Source organism: Protopterus annectens, chromosome 6.part0 (assembly GCF_019279795.1).
Source record: "Protopterus annectens isolate FY-2018-M chromosome 6.part0, PAN1.0, whole genome shotgun sequence".
Classification (NCBI taxonomy): Eukaryota; Metazoa; Chordata; order Ceratodontiformes; family Protopteridae; genus Protopterus; species Protopterus annectens.
In genome coordinates this window covers 1,869,309,730-1,869,327,868 of record NC_056737.1, presented here as the reverse complement: position 1 = coordinate 1,869,327,868, position 18,139 = coordinate 1,869,309,730, and positions in this window count along the sequence as shown.

Sequence of the window (18,139 nt, the reverse complement as noted above, 5' to 3'; positions counted from 1 at the left end):
ACTGCATATTGGCCACTGATAGTAACTATGAAGTGATAGCAGTGGGCTACAGAGGGCATGGCACCCTGTCCATCTGTCCAATATGCATGTACATGCAGACAGTGCACACTGCCCATGTTCCCTAATGGACACCTGCAACTCCTGTGGTGCCATCACATGTGAACCACAAAAGACATACCATGCCTGACAACATGCCCTGTATGGACAGATGCCACTGACACCAGGGAATATCGTTAACATGCTATCAATGTAGGTGCAGGGAAAACCTGCTGCCCATTACCAGTTCCCACCACAGGTGGGCAAGACTGGCACATCTGATGATAATCTGTGTTCACAACATGATGAGCTTTAATCCTGGCCCTGCCAAGTGTGTAAATGTGTGTGCGTCCCTGTGAGAATGTGGCTGTGTTGATGGTGGCACCTGTTCATGTGGACAGGTATGTGTACGTCACCTACCATATAGCTACCGTATCCCTGTTGCAGATGTCATTCACCATCACATACATGTTCTGAGGGCTCCACAACAGATAACCCATGTGGCGCATCCAGTAACTGCATAGAACTGTGATCACACTACATAGTCATCAGGGGTTTGATACCCTGTGCTGGTAGGTGTGTGACACAAACATGTTTAGGTTTTAGTCTCCCACCCGTCCCTGACTTGTCTTTGTCTCTGTCTGCCTCTCCCACTCCCTCTCTGGTGTATGTGAAGACCTACACCTGCTTTGCTTAGGCAGCAGCATGTGTATTTTAAGTGATGCTCATGATCAGCTGATGGCCTCTGTACAAACTGCAGCCCTCCCCTAGCTGATTGCATGTGGAACAGCTGTGGTAACATTCCCATAGCCAATTGCATGGAAACACACTTCAGTATCTAGGAACATCATGTTGGTGTTGGCCCTTTTCATTCACTGTGAAAAGGAACTAGATCTGTTGTTTGGCAAACAGCATCTCAGATGGATTGGGGATTTACTTCTAACAGCATACCTTGTGGAAGTAGGGCAACACAGAGGAGGGGGAGGTGTCTGACATGACTACAGACTGTTAAGTTCTGCTATACTGCATTTGGAGTACTGTTGCTTTAACAGTGTGTGTGTGGATATGACTGTCCTACATGTCTCAATACCTGCCATGCCAGTTCTATGTTTATGAGGAATCCCCATCTGCAGGGTCATCTGCAGACTGGAATGTGTGTTGTGTCTTTGGTTTCATGTGTTACCCATGGAGCATCTTTCTGTGAACTGCAGAAGGTAGTGTGAGGACTGCAGTCTGTAGATGGTGAAAGCCGTGACAGTTATTCACTTCATATCCCTCATAGGACATATGTTGCAACAAACCCTGTTACAACAGTAAATGTATGAGGTTATCACATCAATATGTCAATATTGGCCCTGTGTATGTGCTTCCAGCCCCAACTCTGTCACCTTTGCACATATGTCGTTCATGAAGAGGTGCATATGTGCTGTACACCATAATTAGTGTCGTCATATCTGATAACAAGCCAGTGAGATATCAGACTGCTACACATGTTATGTACAGTAGGGGTTATATTTGATGACATAACCTGGACATACTGTGGTTGTTTGTACAGTACTGAGGTCTGTGTACTTATGGTGAATGTTGACAGTGTGTGTATTATTAATATGTACCTTGGCCTGTGTATAGACTGTGGTAGTTGTCAGCATCCTAGGTCCCTTCCTATCTGATGTTACATGCTGCTCCACTGTATGTTACTGTATTGGCTTACATGTTTGTAGGGCCATACACACACATGTCCCATACCACAGTCAGCCATCAGACCAAACTGTTTAGTAGCCCAGTATATGTAGAGTTAGTGTGTTAGTGGCACATATGAGGATAGTGTTGAACAGATAGTCCATATGCTCTAATATTATGCTAGCTTGCCATATATGGCTGTGGCTCTGTTCTCATTGGTTGTGGTTATGCACTTTCACACAGGTGTATCTTACCTTGTGCTGTGACATGCCTGTAGAGCCTGCTATATATGCAGGTACATGCACATTCCCCCATAGGAGATGTAGGCCAGCCTGCTATATATGCAGGTGCATGCACATTCCCCCATTGGAGATGGAGGTCATTGAGCCAGCCTGCCTGTAGCCTGCACATTGCATTGTTACATGCCTAGCAGCTTAGTGTACTTACCCAGTGAGATGTCATGTGCAGATACTTGCCAGATGTACTGCTACCAGGCCTCCCTTAACAGTCATGTATGTCAGACAGAGCAGTGGGATGCTGTACAGATCTATGTCAATATCTAGTGGATAGTAAATGGCCATGGCACCCCTGTACTTGCGGGAAGTATGTGTCAGGCTAGACAGATGTGTGTGTGAATGCATAACTTACAGTGTCATATGTATACCAGTTGTTATGTGTTATGCCCATCCACATGGCTGTTAGCATTCATGTTGTCAGGCATGTTACACATGTTTTGCACTAAGGAGTTCTGCGTATACCTTTGGACTGTACAGAGTGTGTAAGAATGTCCACACATATTGGCCAATATCTCTGCTGCAGTTGACAGGGGTAGTATGTGCTAGCAGCTGTACTTTGCTATGATGTCCTTAGGATGTCTGCCAGTAGCCAATGGCACACATGTGGAAAGCAGATGTGACCCCTCACAGACACACCATGTCTGTGTAGACAATCCCAATTACAGTAGCAATAGTATATAGAACTGTAATAGTACACAAATAAAGATTTTCCATTCCTGCAAACCTGTGTGTGGTGTTTTTTCCTATGACCTCTCTGAGGGTATATGTTGCAGGCAATGATTGTCATTTGTATGGGTGGCCCATACAGTGTCCAGTTGTTCAGGTGTGAACTGTAGGCATAGTGGCTGTTCCATATTTTGTGCACCTCCTACATATGTATCTTACTGTACATATCTCTTGAGTGTGACTGTATAGTCACATGTATATCTATATATATGTAAATATGTATATATATATATATATATATATATATATATATATATATATATATATATATATATATATATATATATATATATATATATATATATATATATATGTGCATGTGTGTGTATATGTATATCTGTATCTGCTTATATGTGTCTGTATATATGTATCCTGGGGATGTTGATAGCTTGCACATTTTACATTTTCTATGGGAGCCAGACTGTACTGCATGATATGTTACCAATACCAGCCTGACATCATACAGGTGGGATGTAGTACTCTTAACACTTTGTGCCCATGTCATGTCAGGTCCTGGTTATGGGATCTGCAACACTTGGGAGTGTATTGCAGGGTGGACATGTTTGGCTGGGGGAGGTATGCCTATTCATACAAGACGTATATTTTTTGGGGCCTCTCAACCCCATTAATGGTGCATGTGGACATATTTGTTTTTGTTAATCTACCATTGCTATCTACAGATGTACGGCCACATATACCAATATAGACATATATATATATATATATATATATATATATATATATATATATATATATATATATCAACTTACATATGTATAACTATGTCTGTATATACCTACATAGCTATATACCTGCATACATATATGTACCTTGCTGTGCATATATCGACATATAGGTGTAGACATATATATGTGTCGATGTAGGCATTTGCATGTATATATGTTTATATATATATATATATATATATATATATATATATATATATATATATATATATATATATCTACATATATAGATATGTTGTATCTGTTTAGATATTAATATATTTCCACACACATATACATCTAGATGTTGGTTACATTCTCTGTGCTGTAGCATGACTGTTCTGGATGATATGTTTCTGAAAACAGTAGGTTTATGTATATCTGTTATGGCTTAATCACTTTGTCTGTGGTATGCAGGGTCCTGGGTTCGAGCCTTACAGAGGCTGTTTATTTTGTTGCTGGGCAGAACACGGGCTATTGGATACAGTGTGATTAAGACACTTTAAAGCAGTTGTAAGCAGATTTGTGTGTGTTTCCGCGATGGTAAGCACTGCTAACTTCCAGTTACAGTTTCTTACACTCAGCTTCTAAATTGCTTAACCTGTGTAGGTATTGCTTACTCCCACACAAACAGGCATAATCCACTCACTGGTGCTTAAAAGTGCTTATGCCCGCTTACCCCTACGCTAATTTCTTTAAAAGAAAAGAAAAAGGGGTTGATAGGAAAGTGGTGAAAAAGGGGCACAAAGGGGGAAAGACAGTAGGGAAAATAGTCAGGGATGTGCAGAAAGGGTATAGGGTAGGTCCATAGCTGCCCATTTCTTCTACAGCAACAGCTGTACATATACACTGAATATAGAGGTAGATTTGGACACTCAAACCCCTGGGAGGAGGTGAGGACAAAAATAATTCATTGTGATGCCAATTTGACCAGATTACATGTGTCCAGTGGACACATTTGCGAAATGAACAGCTATGTATGGGGCGTAATTTTTTTGTGGAAACAGATTGCCTTTTTTTTTTCCAGGTGAGAGTGGGATGTTGGGGAGGGGTAGTAGGTATATTTGGGGAGGTAGGTTAGGTAGGTTAACAGACAAGACAAACAAGATGCATACAGGGGCGGTATATGACACACGTGGGGGTAAACACCTTGGATGGAGAGAGGTGTTTGGAAGTCGCAAGCCTATGAGCCCCCAAATGGAAACAGTGGGACTGAGGTCCCCACCCATGGACAGTCACCACTGCACCTTCATGGCCTCAAGGATGGCTTTGCTGGGGGCTGAGTAGGAGGAGCAGGCTCACCCTCTAATTGCACCATGCGGCCCTCAAGCTGGCATAGCCAATCTCGAAACTCCCTGTCGAGCTCCCTACGCACCACGGCCCAGATCTGACGATGGGTGACAGGTACCTTCTCCACCTCCGCTCCCAGGCGGGGGGCTGAGCCCCATCCCCTGCAGCAGTTCCATCCAAAGGTGATGCATGACCAATCGAGGAGGATGTCCCAGGCTATGCCCCAGACGTGCTGGTGCCCGGTGCCATGGCCAGCTGAGGTGGGACAGGTGGGTCCGCTGGGACCAGCCTTCCCATACGAGCTATGGTGTTGCAGTTTTAAGAATGATATGGGTTAGTAATAGTCAACAGCATTCAGGTTTAGTTATAACAGCATGCATAGGTATTCCCATTAACCCAAGACACAAGATTTACAACAGTTGCAGAGCAAGCAGAACATATGCATATATGGGGCAACAGTGGTAATTACAACAGCATGCAGGTTTCACTGACGGCAACAGGCCACCAGTATAGGGGTATTTAACATGGCACATGCATAGAACCAAATGTGAATATTTGTAAACCAACAGGACATATGTCCCAACAAAAGTATGGAGTGTATACATACCCATTGAGGTGTGTAATTGGGTTATTGTTGCATATATGGTGGGGGTGAGAGAGAGAGAGGTCAAATAACAAATAATATATCCCTGTAGTTTTCACAACTTTCTTAGTCACTGCAGTGATCTATCCCTTAAATTTATTATTACACTACCCAATGACCTTAGTTTGTACAATGGTATGTTTGTAGATTAGTATATACATGGACTGTGTCTTACATATAGTCTACACCTCTTACCTATTATAGCTGTTGAAAAAATCAGTGTTAACACTACCTGATAAATTCTACACATACTCCCAGATGTCATGCTTGTAGACAAGTATATGAGTGAACTGTGTTGTAACTACAGTCTACACCTCTTACCTGTTATAGCTGTTGAGAAAATCATTGTTAACACTACCTGACAAATTCTACACATACACCCAGATGCCATGCTTGTAGACAAGTATATTAGTGAACTGTGTTGTAACTACAGTCTATACCTCTTACCTGTTATAGCTGTTGGGAAAATCATTGTTAACACTACCTGACAAATTCTACACATACTCCCAGATGCCATGTTGATGTTATACACGTACCTAACAGTCCGTTATTGCACACATTCTGGTCAAGGCTTGACAGGATGCAGGTCTTAATGTGCCATATTTTGGAATAGCTGTCATACACTTTGGGTGAGATGCTACAATGACAAGTATGTTTCCATATATATTCTCTTTTTATGTTCAGGTCTGACTATCCATTATATGTCAGTATAAGCTGCCTACATTTCTTGGATCATCACACTTATTTGTCAGGGGAACAGGTTACCGGGCAGCAGATTTGGGCCCGTTATCTGGACATGCTGAACAGATCAGAACAGTTGAGGGATATGACTATGCATACAGCTTACTACCTGAACATTCTGCCACAGTCTGTAGAGTTGATGGTTATGATTATGCTTACAGCATACTATCTGAACATTCTAGCAAAGTCTGTACAGTTGTTGGGTCTAATTATGCATACAGCTTTCTATCTGGACATTCTCGCAAACTCTGTACAGTTGTGGGGTATGATTATGTATACAACTTACTACCACTCCCGGGATTCAAACCCCTGCTGTGTGTGGTAAAAATATTACAGTTGACATCACAGTACACTGTGCTATCAGGGAATTGGTGTAAAGCCTTCCAATGGTTTCTGTCTAAGTCTCCCTCAGTTGTTCTATATGACTGACCTCTTGGGACTTCCAACATTGTTATACTGAACTTCCTACACATTTTAGCTGCATTCAACAGTGTGGGTAAGACTGCCTAATACAACAGTACTATTTAGAATGCAACACTACAACAACATATTAAAGCAGAATGTACACAAGGGGTTATACTTTTAATCACTAGATATTACACCTTTTCTCCATGCAACCTATATGACAGTCTTCCTGCCATATTGTCTGGTTTATTCAGTACATCCCATACACAATACATTTTATACTGGTACAACACTTTCTAGTACTGTTATATTTATTTGTTATGACAGTACATGCAAGAATATTACTAACCTGCCTCACGACGCAGCCTAGCAGCATGGGCTTGCTGGTTCGCAGCCCACTCATCTGCAACTGTTGGAGAAATACAGTGATATTTAGCCATTACCTATCCATAGTATACACAGGCTAGGCAAGCATTATCTATGTAGTAAAATGAGTACTTACTCAGTGCTGGGGCATCAGCCATCTGCCTGGATTCTTGGATCCACTGGTCTAAGAGATAACTCCTCCAGCACTTCAGGTCATCATGGTGATGCCTGACCTGCTCATCAGTCCGAGGGATACCAGTGGCACTGGTGAGGTCACGGGCGAGACTGTCCCAGGCCACCGCTTTATACTGAGAGCCCTGCTACTGGCCCAGCAGTAGTCTCTCCTCATGGTGTTTTACCAGGAGCCATGTCATGAATCTGGACTCCTGGGTGCCCCAGCACTGCGCTCTAAACTGAGTGCCTTCCCCAACTCCAGCCATTCTGCCTACAATAGGGAGCTGCAACCAGTTATGGGAATTATTGGCATCTGTGGGGTTTAAATATGCTTCATTTCCCTCACTTTCCCATGATCGGATGGTTTTGAAAAGGCTAAGCTATGGGCACACCTGCTTACCTAATGTTGGCATTGCTTAAAGGGGCATACTACTGGGCAGATTGAGTTCGCCAGCCTACACATTGTTTACACTACATAAACTGACCTGTGCAATGCTTAGCATTGCTTAATATCTAATTAGTATTATATTTTCTGTTTGACATTGATTTATTATTTGTTACATGTTATATCTGTGTCTGGTATCTGTGATTCATGTGTGCGTACACTGTATGGGGTCCTGTGGAATTCAACACTTTATTACAATAACGCCTCACATCTGGCCTTACTGCAGTACTCCAGTTCACATATTTATGTTATGTAGCAGGTTATACAACATCACACTGTACATAAATTCATTTCACATGTTCAGTTTGATTTTCCTATGGTGAGGATTTGTTTGTTGAAACCTCAATCTTATGCACTGCTGTGATGGCTTAGTGGTTAGCTACTGTGACTGTAGTGTACATGATCCTGGGTTTGAGCCTTGCAGAGGCTGTTTATTTTGTTGCTGGGCAAAGCACGGGCCATTGAATACAGAGTGATTAAGACACTTTAAAGCAGTTGTAAGTGGGTGTGCGTCTGGCTGCGTGGAGCTAAGCACTGCTAACCTCTGGTTACAGTTTCTTATACTCAGTAAGCTTCCAGATTGCTTAATCTGTGTAGGCAGTGCTTTCTCCTGTGCAAACACACTCAAACATGCTTACATATGCTTACTACTGCTTAGTTGTGCTTAGACTTGCTTACTAGTGTCTTATTCATTATGATGCTGATACTTCACATATGCATTTCCTGCAGTACTCTAGTTCATAAATATGTGTTATTTAGTGGGTTTTGCAACACAAATATCAGTTATAACGTGCTTTGCTATGTAAAATAGACTGTGCTGCAGTGGGACTTGAATTGGGAATGCCTGCTCGGTAGGCGAATGCTCTGCCCACTATACTATTGTTGTGCTGCTTCATTTGCATATATCTTCCTTGTTACCCTCTTCAGCCTTTTAAGCTGCTTTAACTGTAGCTAAGCGATGGGCACACCCGCTCACCTACGATTAGCTGTAATCGGATTTTTAAAAAAAATAAAAGGGTTTCTTCATTTACTTTTTCTGTACTGTTGCTGCTGTTGTACACATGGGGAACTGCTGGTGGGCATCTGCGAACACCTATGAGTGATCTCACTCATTTCTTCCCACTTTCTGCTGTTCTACATTGCAGGGGCATGTTTATTCTGAGAGCTCTGCTCTCAGACACGCCCCCTGCACTCGTACACTCTCCATGTAAGCCTAGGTGCTCAGGCAGTGCCTTCATTGATATGCATGGTGAGCTGCTGTCCTGTTCCTAAATGGGTGCTTCCGTGCAGGACTAAGCTAGTCCTGCATGGAAGATTGGTAAATCCGGTGGAATGACTCTCAGCTTTCTTATGATGTGTATAAAATACTGATATAAATCTTGAAGAAATTGTTTTGTGTCTTTTAAAATAAAATTGTTTTAATCTAATAAAAGTCTTAAATGTTTTGTCCACAAATAATGAAAAAGTTTCAGTGGACCACTTACGTCCCGCTACTATAGGTCTTAGGGGTGGATTTATGGGATTTTTTGAATTTTGGGTAGTCCTGGTATCAAAGGTATTAAAGGTTCTTCAACCAACAAAAACCTATACAGCTCTAAAGAAATTATTCTGCTTAATAAGCAGTCTTTTAAGGTGTTAGAAATCCTACGCTTCACCTTATCTATGTCATTTAACATCTCCTTCATGGAGCAATAGTAATGATCCTTGTCCATTATAACAGTAGGGCCACCTTTATCGGCCAGCCTGGTGACAATCATTTTATCATTCTGTAAATTGAAGAGATACAACCTTTCATTTTAAGTGATGTTACACTTTTCTTTATAAACAGCATTTTTCTTAAAATACATAAAATAACTATCGTTCTCAACTAATTTGCAAAAAGCATCAGTCAAGGGGTGTGAAACAGGTATATAAGTACTAGGAGCTTTAAACTCACTAGCAGATGCAGTGTTATGCTTATCACCAAATTTCAGTTTCAAAAGCACATTTCTAATAAATAATTTTATGTCCAAAATGACATCTGTAAAATCAGTACACTGTGTAGGAATAAATGAAGGTCCTTTCTGTAAAAGACTGATTTCATAAGGAGTTAAAGCTTGTTTAGAGATGTTCCATACTATTGAATTAATGTCTGTTCCAAACTTTTTTCAGTGTCTGGGATGTCCTCTGCTTGATAGGTAATTTTCTTTTGGTTCAGCTTCTACTCCTGGAATGACTCCTTGAATGATGAAAAACCCGATTTATAGGAACGGGGAAAATTGAAGTACTATCAGTAGATGTTGTTGAACGATTATTAGGAAATGTTTTTCTCCTTACGTCTTTTCCTAAATGCAAAGACTGAGACATTTCTGAAGATGTACTGTGAGCAGCACTAGAGATAGTGGATTCAGTCATTGTAGATACTGATGCTTGAACAATAAAATTAGTAGCATCTTAGTGAAAGCTTTTACCTTGTCTTGCAATAAATTTGTTTTTCACAAGTAACAGAAGTTGCATTTGTTTTTTTCGATTAATAGAAATCATATGTTCCTTTGGTTCATGTTTTGTTCTGTGGGCATGATTATTTGTTCCGGTATTGTAATACATTTTTACCTCAGAGCATTCATTCTCTTAGATGCTTTTGTTCCTTGTAAAATCTCTTGACTGTCTAGGTATAGTTGTATGTAATACAATAGAGGAAATAATTACAACTAAATAAGATAATATAAATATAATTAAAAGTTCTGTAGAAAGATGGAACAAAGTTTTTATTCCCTTTGAAGACAGGCTTCACCCAATAAAAGCAATTCTTTTGCCAAAAATCGTATATATAACCCAAGCTCTTTAAATACTTCCAGATAAACACTTTATCAAGGATATAAATAAGTTATTATTAAAATTGATTTTGTTTCCTATAAGGAATAGAATAGCAGATATACATCATATTAGACCATGGGACAAGGAAGGGATAAGCTTTCCAATCATTAAAATTATATCAAAACTTCAACTGTTAAAAACGATTTGTATTGGGTGGATCCAAATTATTCTTCTAACTAGAAATGTTTGCATTTAACCATTTTACAAAATGAAAAGAATATTTCAATGTACCTTTCACTAGAAGATCATCTTAATAAATTCTGGTACCTTTGCTATAGCTTTCAGTACATCTCTCAACCAACAAAATGTAATTCTATAAATACTATACTTAAGTTTGGGAAATGTATTATTGCTAATGCAGATATTAAAATCTGGTTTGAACTTCTAATACCTTTCAACATTACAAAAAAAATAATTTGATAAAACAAATAAGAATACATTTATCTCATGGGAGGATAAACATTTTATTTGATGGCAACAGTATATTAAAGATCACAAAGTTATTAGTAATCATTATCTTATGAATGCCTTTAAGTTGACTTCACATGACTGGTTACTATTACAAAATATATTAAATCACTCTCAGGATCTTTGTAAAATACTTAATAATTCCTTCTTCAAAGATATACCAAAGCTAATAAATTAAGTATCCAAAAGTATATACAACAAGTATAATTTGGAAAACATTATTTCCAAATTATATAAAATACTATTAAACTATAAAACACAACCACAACAAAAATGTTGGAATTATATCACAATAGATTTTCTTCCTTGTTTATCTCAAGAAAATAAATCTAATATCCTATCATCTATAAAACATAATTCCTTGTCACAGTTTGTGTCTTTCGGCTTTTCCCGGTTAGGGGTCGCCACAGCGGAACTCCGGTCCGCTAATGATTGGTAGTGGATTTTTACGTACCGGGTTACCAGCCTTGATGCAGAACCTTCAACGAAGGCATGCCCCATTCACGTATGCCTCCACACAGAAGACGCTTTAACTGAGAATTGAACGAGATAACGTCTTGCTATGAGGTGACAACGCTACTGCAGCACCACCACTGCAGTAATTCCTTGTCACAGTACTGGAGCATATTCACTTGCAAATTTTTCCACAGAGCTTTTCTAACTCCTAATAGGATCTAAAATATCTCTTGTTGGAGGTATTCACAAGTATGTAAAGCAGCTTGGTTACATACATTTTATGATTATTCTAAGTTAAAACAATTTTGGAATGGAATAGATGATTTCCTAAAAGCTTTACTTTTTGATTAATTTGCTCTTACAAAAACTTTAATTTTATTTAATGTTAATGAAGGTTCTCCTTTAATTAAAGAGAATCTTTTTTTTACTATGGACAATACTTGAGATTGCAAGAAAAAAGCATCACAAGGAAATGGAATTCAACCTCTCCCTCACTTAGAGAAGACTTCTTACTCTTTTTAAAAGAAACTGCAATGAAAGAAACAAAAGTCAAAAATTCAGAATCCATCCCAAGCCTTTTATCAACAATCCCTGGAAAAAAATCATATATCTTATTGACACTTTACAAATGGCTTCCACCTCTCTTCAATGAAATAACTGGAAGTTACCCTTTCATTGTTTATTTATAACTGGAAAACTGGAATTTTTCAGGTTTCCTTTTTTATTGTGTTTTTTCAGGCCTTTGTATTTAATGTATATAGTTAAGTTATTCTAATTTTGTATTTTTAATTATTAAGTTTCAAATATGTATTATTCATTACCTCATTGTTTAAAAATAAAGAAATAATGAAAACATTTGAGTAAAAAAACAAGTGCAGTGAGATATGTAGAGTATAAAAAAACAGAAAATTAGTGCTTTTACATGCAATGAATACAAAACAATTCTAAAATATGTAGCACAGTATAGTTAAATAAAAGTTGGTAAACTTGAAAACATAAATAAATATTATTGTAGGAAGTCAATGAAAAATATTTCAGTTAAGTTCAGAAATCCTACCATATATGTATATGTCAACCACAGTACTTGGAAATTCAAAATCTCAAAATCATAATATGGAAAATATAAAATGCTGACGACCACATGTCTAAAAATCTCAAATACTGAATCTCCCTGCCAGTCTGATCCCAGGAATAAGTGCTAACATAGGTCCTACAGAGCTGTGGACACATGATTGAGTGCTACCATGAGTCTTGTATGGGGGCAAGTCTAGGAGTTTGATATAGCAGTCTTCAGTGTTCTGGATCCTCAATATTCTTAGGAATCTAATGGTGTCATGGATTTTTAATTTCAGCAGTGTGTGATTCATGGTTCAGGATTGTGATAGTAAACCATGAACCGAGACATGCACATGCACGTGTGCATGTGTGTGTGTGTGTGTGTGTGTGTGTGTGTGTGTGTGTGTGTGTGTGTGTGTGTGTGTGTGTGTGTGTGTGTATATACATACATGGATCTATGTCAGAATAATAAATTACCATAACATCAAGTTGCAAAATGGTGATATGGAAATGAAAGTTTATATTCACAAATGTCCAGATCATCATAAATTTTCCCATGATAAGTAAACAATTGGCCAACAAAACTTAGAAAAACAAACTAATGCAAATAAAACCCACCCAAGTAGGAGGCTTTGCCCCCACACTCTCCATATAAATATACTAACACAGAGATTGCACTACAGTGGAGAGAAGGCCAAAGTTTACCACATTGGCCAACTGACTTCTTTTGCGGTGAAAACTTATAGCAATCTGGGTGTTCATTAATGTAAACTTTTTGTCATTTCTGTCACACCATTTTGGAACTTTTGAGAATTTAAAGTAGATCCATACACACACACACACACACACACACACACACACACACACACACACACACACACACATGTACATATATATATATATAGGTTTCCCATTGTTTTAGTGATCACTACAATGTTGAATCTCTAAATAATGTGACAGACCAGAAGGTAACAAGATGAGAGTGCAGAGGATTATGTGCTCGGAACTCAGACCTGTCCCCACTACCTGACCCATGTTAGCACTGATTTCTGTGTACACTCAGGTCAGGAGATTCAATGTTTGACATTGTTCGAAAAAGTAGCTTTCAGCATTCTCATCTGACATTGTAGCAATCGCAAAAATTATGGTAAACCATATATATATATATATATATATATATATATATATATATATATATATATATATATATATATATACATATATATATATATATATATATATATATATATATATATATATATATATCTCAGCATGGCAGAAGTTCACACTGTTGAATGCTCGGTTTCCAAATAGAGTGAATTGCTGTCTCTTTTTATTAAAAGTAATCTTTTCTGAAAGTTGGGCTGATAAAAGAAGGTATGTCAAATGGTCCATTTTTGTAAGGAATGTGCTTTTTGTTATGGTAAGTACAGTAGCTGTGTGTTTTAATACCAAAACATTTTGATATACCAAAAGTTTCAGCAGTATGGGTGTGAGTGTGCATTGGAGTATTTGTGGGTTAGGGTTAGAGTAAGACTTTGGTAGGGGATACGTTTTGTGTTATAAGCAAGTGCTAATATATGTGTAGTCTTGTGTAGTGGCCATCATCAACAACCCAATTTTTCCCATTTTCTACATGGTTGGGGTATTGATGCAGCCATCACCATCTCTCTTGATTCATGCCACTCTCCAATCTTCTACAAGAGTCATCCCTGACTTTTGCAGGTCTTCTCTCACAGAATTTATCCATCTTGTTGTTGAATGCCTTTGTTTCCGCTTGCATTCTTCCAGTTTCTTACATATTTTCTTCACCAGATCATTTTCTGTATTACTATACATTTATCCAAACCACAGTAATCTATTCTTTTTGACCATCCCTGCAAGTGAAACTACTTTTGCTTCTGCTGTGATGTCATCAATTCTTCACCTGTCGCACAGTGTGCATCTCAGGCAGTTCATCCATCACCTCTAACTTCTCAACCACTCTACCTTTACTGCTCAGGTTTCTCTACCATAGAGTAGTACTGGTTGCACCACTGTTTTCTACAATACACATTTCTATTTTTTGGCATTCTTCTGTCACACACTACCTCTGATGCTTTCTGCCTATTGGTTACAGCCTGTCTGCTTCTTGCTTTGACTTCCTCTTTCAGATTTCCCTTCTACTCAACCACCTCTCCTAGATATTTGATGCTAGTAACATTTTTCACTATTTTTCCTAATGTCTCAATTTTCAGCTTCTGATTTCCCTATTTGCTGTCATAACAGCTGTCTTGTTTATACTCAGTTGTATCCTATGTGCCTGTTATTTGCTGGAATTCCTGTTTAAGTCTGCTTGTAATGCGACTTCATCTGCATGCAGTGTTGCTGTAGATCTGTTCTCTCTAACCTGTTTTCTAATCACCAGTATGAAAGGCAATGGACTGAAATCTGAACCTTGTGTTACAATGGGAACCCTTCTGTGAGTCTGAGCACTATTTACACTTGTGTCATTGGTTCCTTATACATAGCCTGCAGGAATTCTACCAGTATTTCCAGGACATTGAACCATTTCAGAGCTGTCCAAATCTATTTTAGGACCTTGTCATATACTTTCTCAAATTCTAGGAGTGGTCAATTGGACTCTTTCTCCATCTGTTGCTTCTCCTCAACACTCTGCCTTATGGCAAACATTGGGTTGGTTGTGCTGCACCTTGATCTGAAAATGAACTGCTCATCTCCCATCTTACTTTCTGCTACTCTGTGTATTTCTTTATTAATCACCTTCTCTAGCACTTTCTTGCAATGTAACAGGAGTCTGATACTTCTGTGCTGCCCACAGCTGTGAATGTTCCCTTTGTTCTTGTATACAGTCAATAGAATGTGTATTCTCCTGTCATCTGGGATATGCCTTTCTCTTACAACATATTTGCCGTAACCTCATCTGAGCTTGCTGCATTCCCTGACTTAATTCTCCTTAGTGTTGTCTTCCTTCATCTAGGGTGGGCTCACTCCTCTTCCTCTTTCATCATAGGCTGCGACACTGGCAGTACAGCTTTTGTGCAATTTTCTTAATTCAGAAGTTGCTGGAATTGCTCCTTCTATCTGTTTTTGATATGCTGTGGACTGATGACCAAGTTGCCTATATGAAGGCTGTCTGATGAGTATTTTCTTTATATTTCTGTCTATGGCTTACAAACTGATAGACCTTCTTTGTGCCATCTACTGAGTCATTTTCCAGAACTTAGTAGAGTGCATTTGATGCCTTGTTCTTTGATATCACAATTATACTCTTAGCCTCTTTCTCAGCCAACCAGCATTCCTTCCCAGTCAAATCTACCTCTTCTATCTCCGACATTTTTCTTCACTTCTTCTTTCTTTTGATAACTTCCTTGAATAATAGAATTCTGCACTCCATTGCTAGTGACCCAGTAGCATATATGTTCATAGGTTCCTAGATGTGTACTAGACTAATGGCCCTGGAGCCTTTACAAGCCTAGCCCATAGGACTACCCTGGCATCGTGCCACCTAACCTTAGTTCCAAGTGCCTCTGTCGAGTAGAGCCACTGGAGTGATCCCTGGGGTGAATTTTCTATTTCCCATCCACTCATCAGGATTTCTCTTGAAGAGGGTCAGTGAAGTGTTCTGCTTGACATGTATGGGAAGTCTATTCCATAGCATGGGCAGTCTCTCAGTTATGAACCTGTCCCTCCAGCATGTTCTGTTGATTGTGGTAATGAGGTTGAGGTCTCTGGAGCATATGATACAGAGGGATTGGGATTTCTTTAGATGTAGCATTTCTAACAGAGCTGGGTCAGACATGGCTTTGTAAGTCAAGCAGAGATCACCTCTAAGTAAGCAATATGAGGCATAAAATAGCTGGAGTTTTTTGAGTCTGTCCATATAGGACAAGTGTTTAAGCCCTAGGATCCTCTTTGTGAGGTACTTTTGTGGCCTCTCCAGTTGTTGCAGGTGTCTAGTGAGGTACATGCCAAATGGGTCATTGTACTCAATGATTGGCCTAATGAGGGAAGAGTAGAGAGAGACAATGACCTTTTTCTTCCTGGATGCAAAACCCTTAGTAATGAGATGTGCCACTTAGAAGAACTTTCTGACCACAGTGACAACATGTTGGTCAAAAGAGAGGTTGCTGTCAACCTGTGTTCCCAGATATCTTATAACGCCTTCTGTGTTCAGTGGACTACCATCAATGTAGTAATTCAAGGGAACCGGGTTTTTCCCAAGTGTGACGATGACACATTTTTTGGCATTGAGCTTATGTCCATGGTTCTGACACCAGTCGTTGGTGTCATTGAGGCCTTTCTGTAGGATGTCAACAGCACTTGGGGAGTTAATAATAGCTCCCAACTTGCAATCATCTGCTAACTTTGTCAGTCAGAGTCCCTTCATGTTGGTCTAGACTTCTAAGAAGTAGATACCAAACAGTTGAGGACCCAGGACTGAACCCTGTGGAACTCCACTTGTGACTGGCTGGCAGTCTGACTTGAAGTCAGCTACTTTCACACTGTGGGTTCTATCTGTGAGCCAGTCTGCAACCCAACTAGTGATATAGGGGTTGATGCCTACCTTAGTGAGTTTTTCTATGATTCCTGAGTGGGAAATGGTATCAAAGGCCTTGGCCAGATCAAGGTAGGCTGTATGAACCACCTTGCCTTCATCCATAGCTTTGGTGACTGACTCAAAGAAGTTGACCAAGTTGGGCAGGCATGATCTACCCTTCTCAGAACCAACCTGTGTAGGATCCAGAGTTTGGAGATTCCCTATATCCTTGTTTATTAGGTCCATGATGATGCATTCTATAGCTTTGCATATCAGACTCATCAGAATAATTGGGAGATAATTCCAGGGGTCTGTATCCCCTCTTCCTTTGTGGAGAGGGATGAGGATGACTGTAGCAGTGTGCCATTCAGTAGGGACAAAGCCTGCGGTGAGGCTTTGATTGCACAGGGCACACAGGTGAGGTGCCAGTTCACTCTGTAGTTCATGTAGAACACACCCAGGGATATTGTCAGGTCCCATAGAAGCTGTATTTTTGGCCTTGGACAGTGCTGTTTTCACCTGTGCAGTGGTAATACTGGGTGCCTTGCAATCTACTGGTATTGTGATTGGTCCTTTGAGGAGGTAAAGTTAGCATTGAATCTGTCGGCTAATATATTGGCAATATCTTTTGGCTCGGTATAGGAGGTACCACTGTGCATTAGCTCAGAGCAAATCTGGGTATTGCAGTGGAGATTCTTTACATAACTATAGACGGCCTTGTGGTTGTCTTTACTATCCTCTGCAATTATGTTTTCATAGCTAGCTTTAGAGGATTTGATAAGGGATCTCAACCTTTTGTTGAGGCTGATAAGGAAGTTTTTCCAGTCTTGGGACTTTGCCTTACTCTGCATCAGTTTCCTCCTTCTGTTGTAGAGTTTGTTTATGGCAGGGGACCACCATATTGGCTTCCTTTTTTTTGAGGAGAGTGCCTTGGTTCTATTGGGTATTGCAAGATCCATGCATTTGTGTAGATGTTCGTACAGTGCATTGGTGTATGATTCAGCAGTCATGCAACTATTTTCCATTTGCATGGGTGCCGTGAAGTTAGCCACCTCTGTTTTTAGGAGCCCACAGTTTGCTATGGAGAAGTTTTTTCATAGTGGTTACCTTTGTGTGTGGGAGGGGGTGGATTTCCAAGGTGATTAGTTTGTGGTCGGATCTAACCAGGGAGGACTTGACTATTGGTGTAGAGCAATGGTTGCCCATGTTAGTAATGACCAGGTCAAGGATATTGCT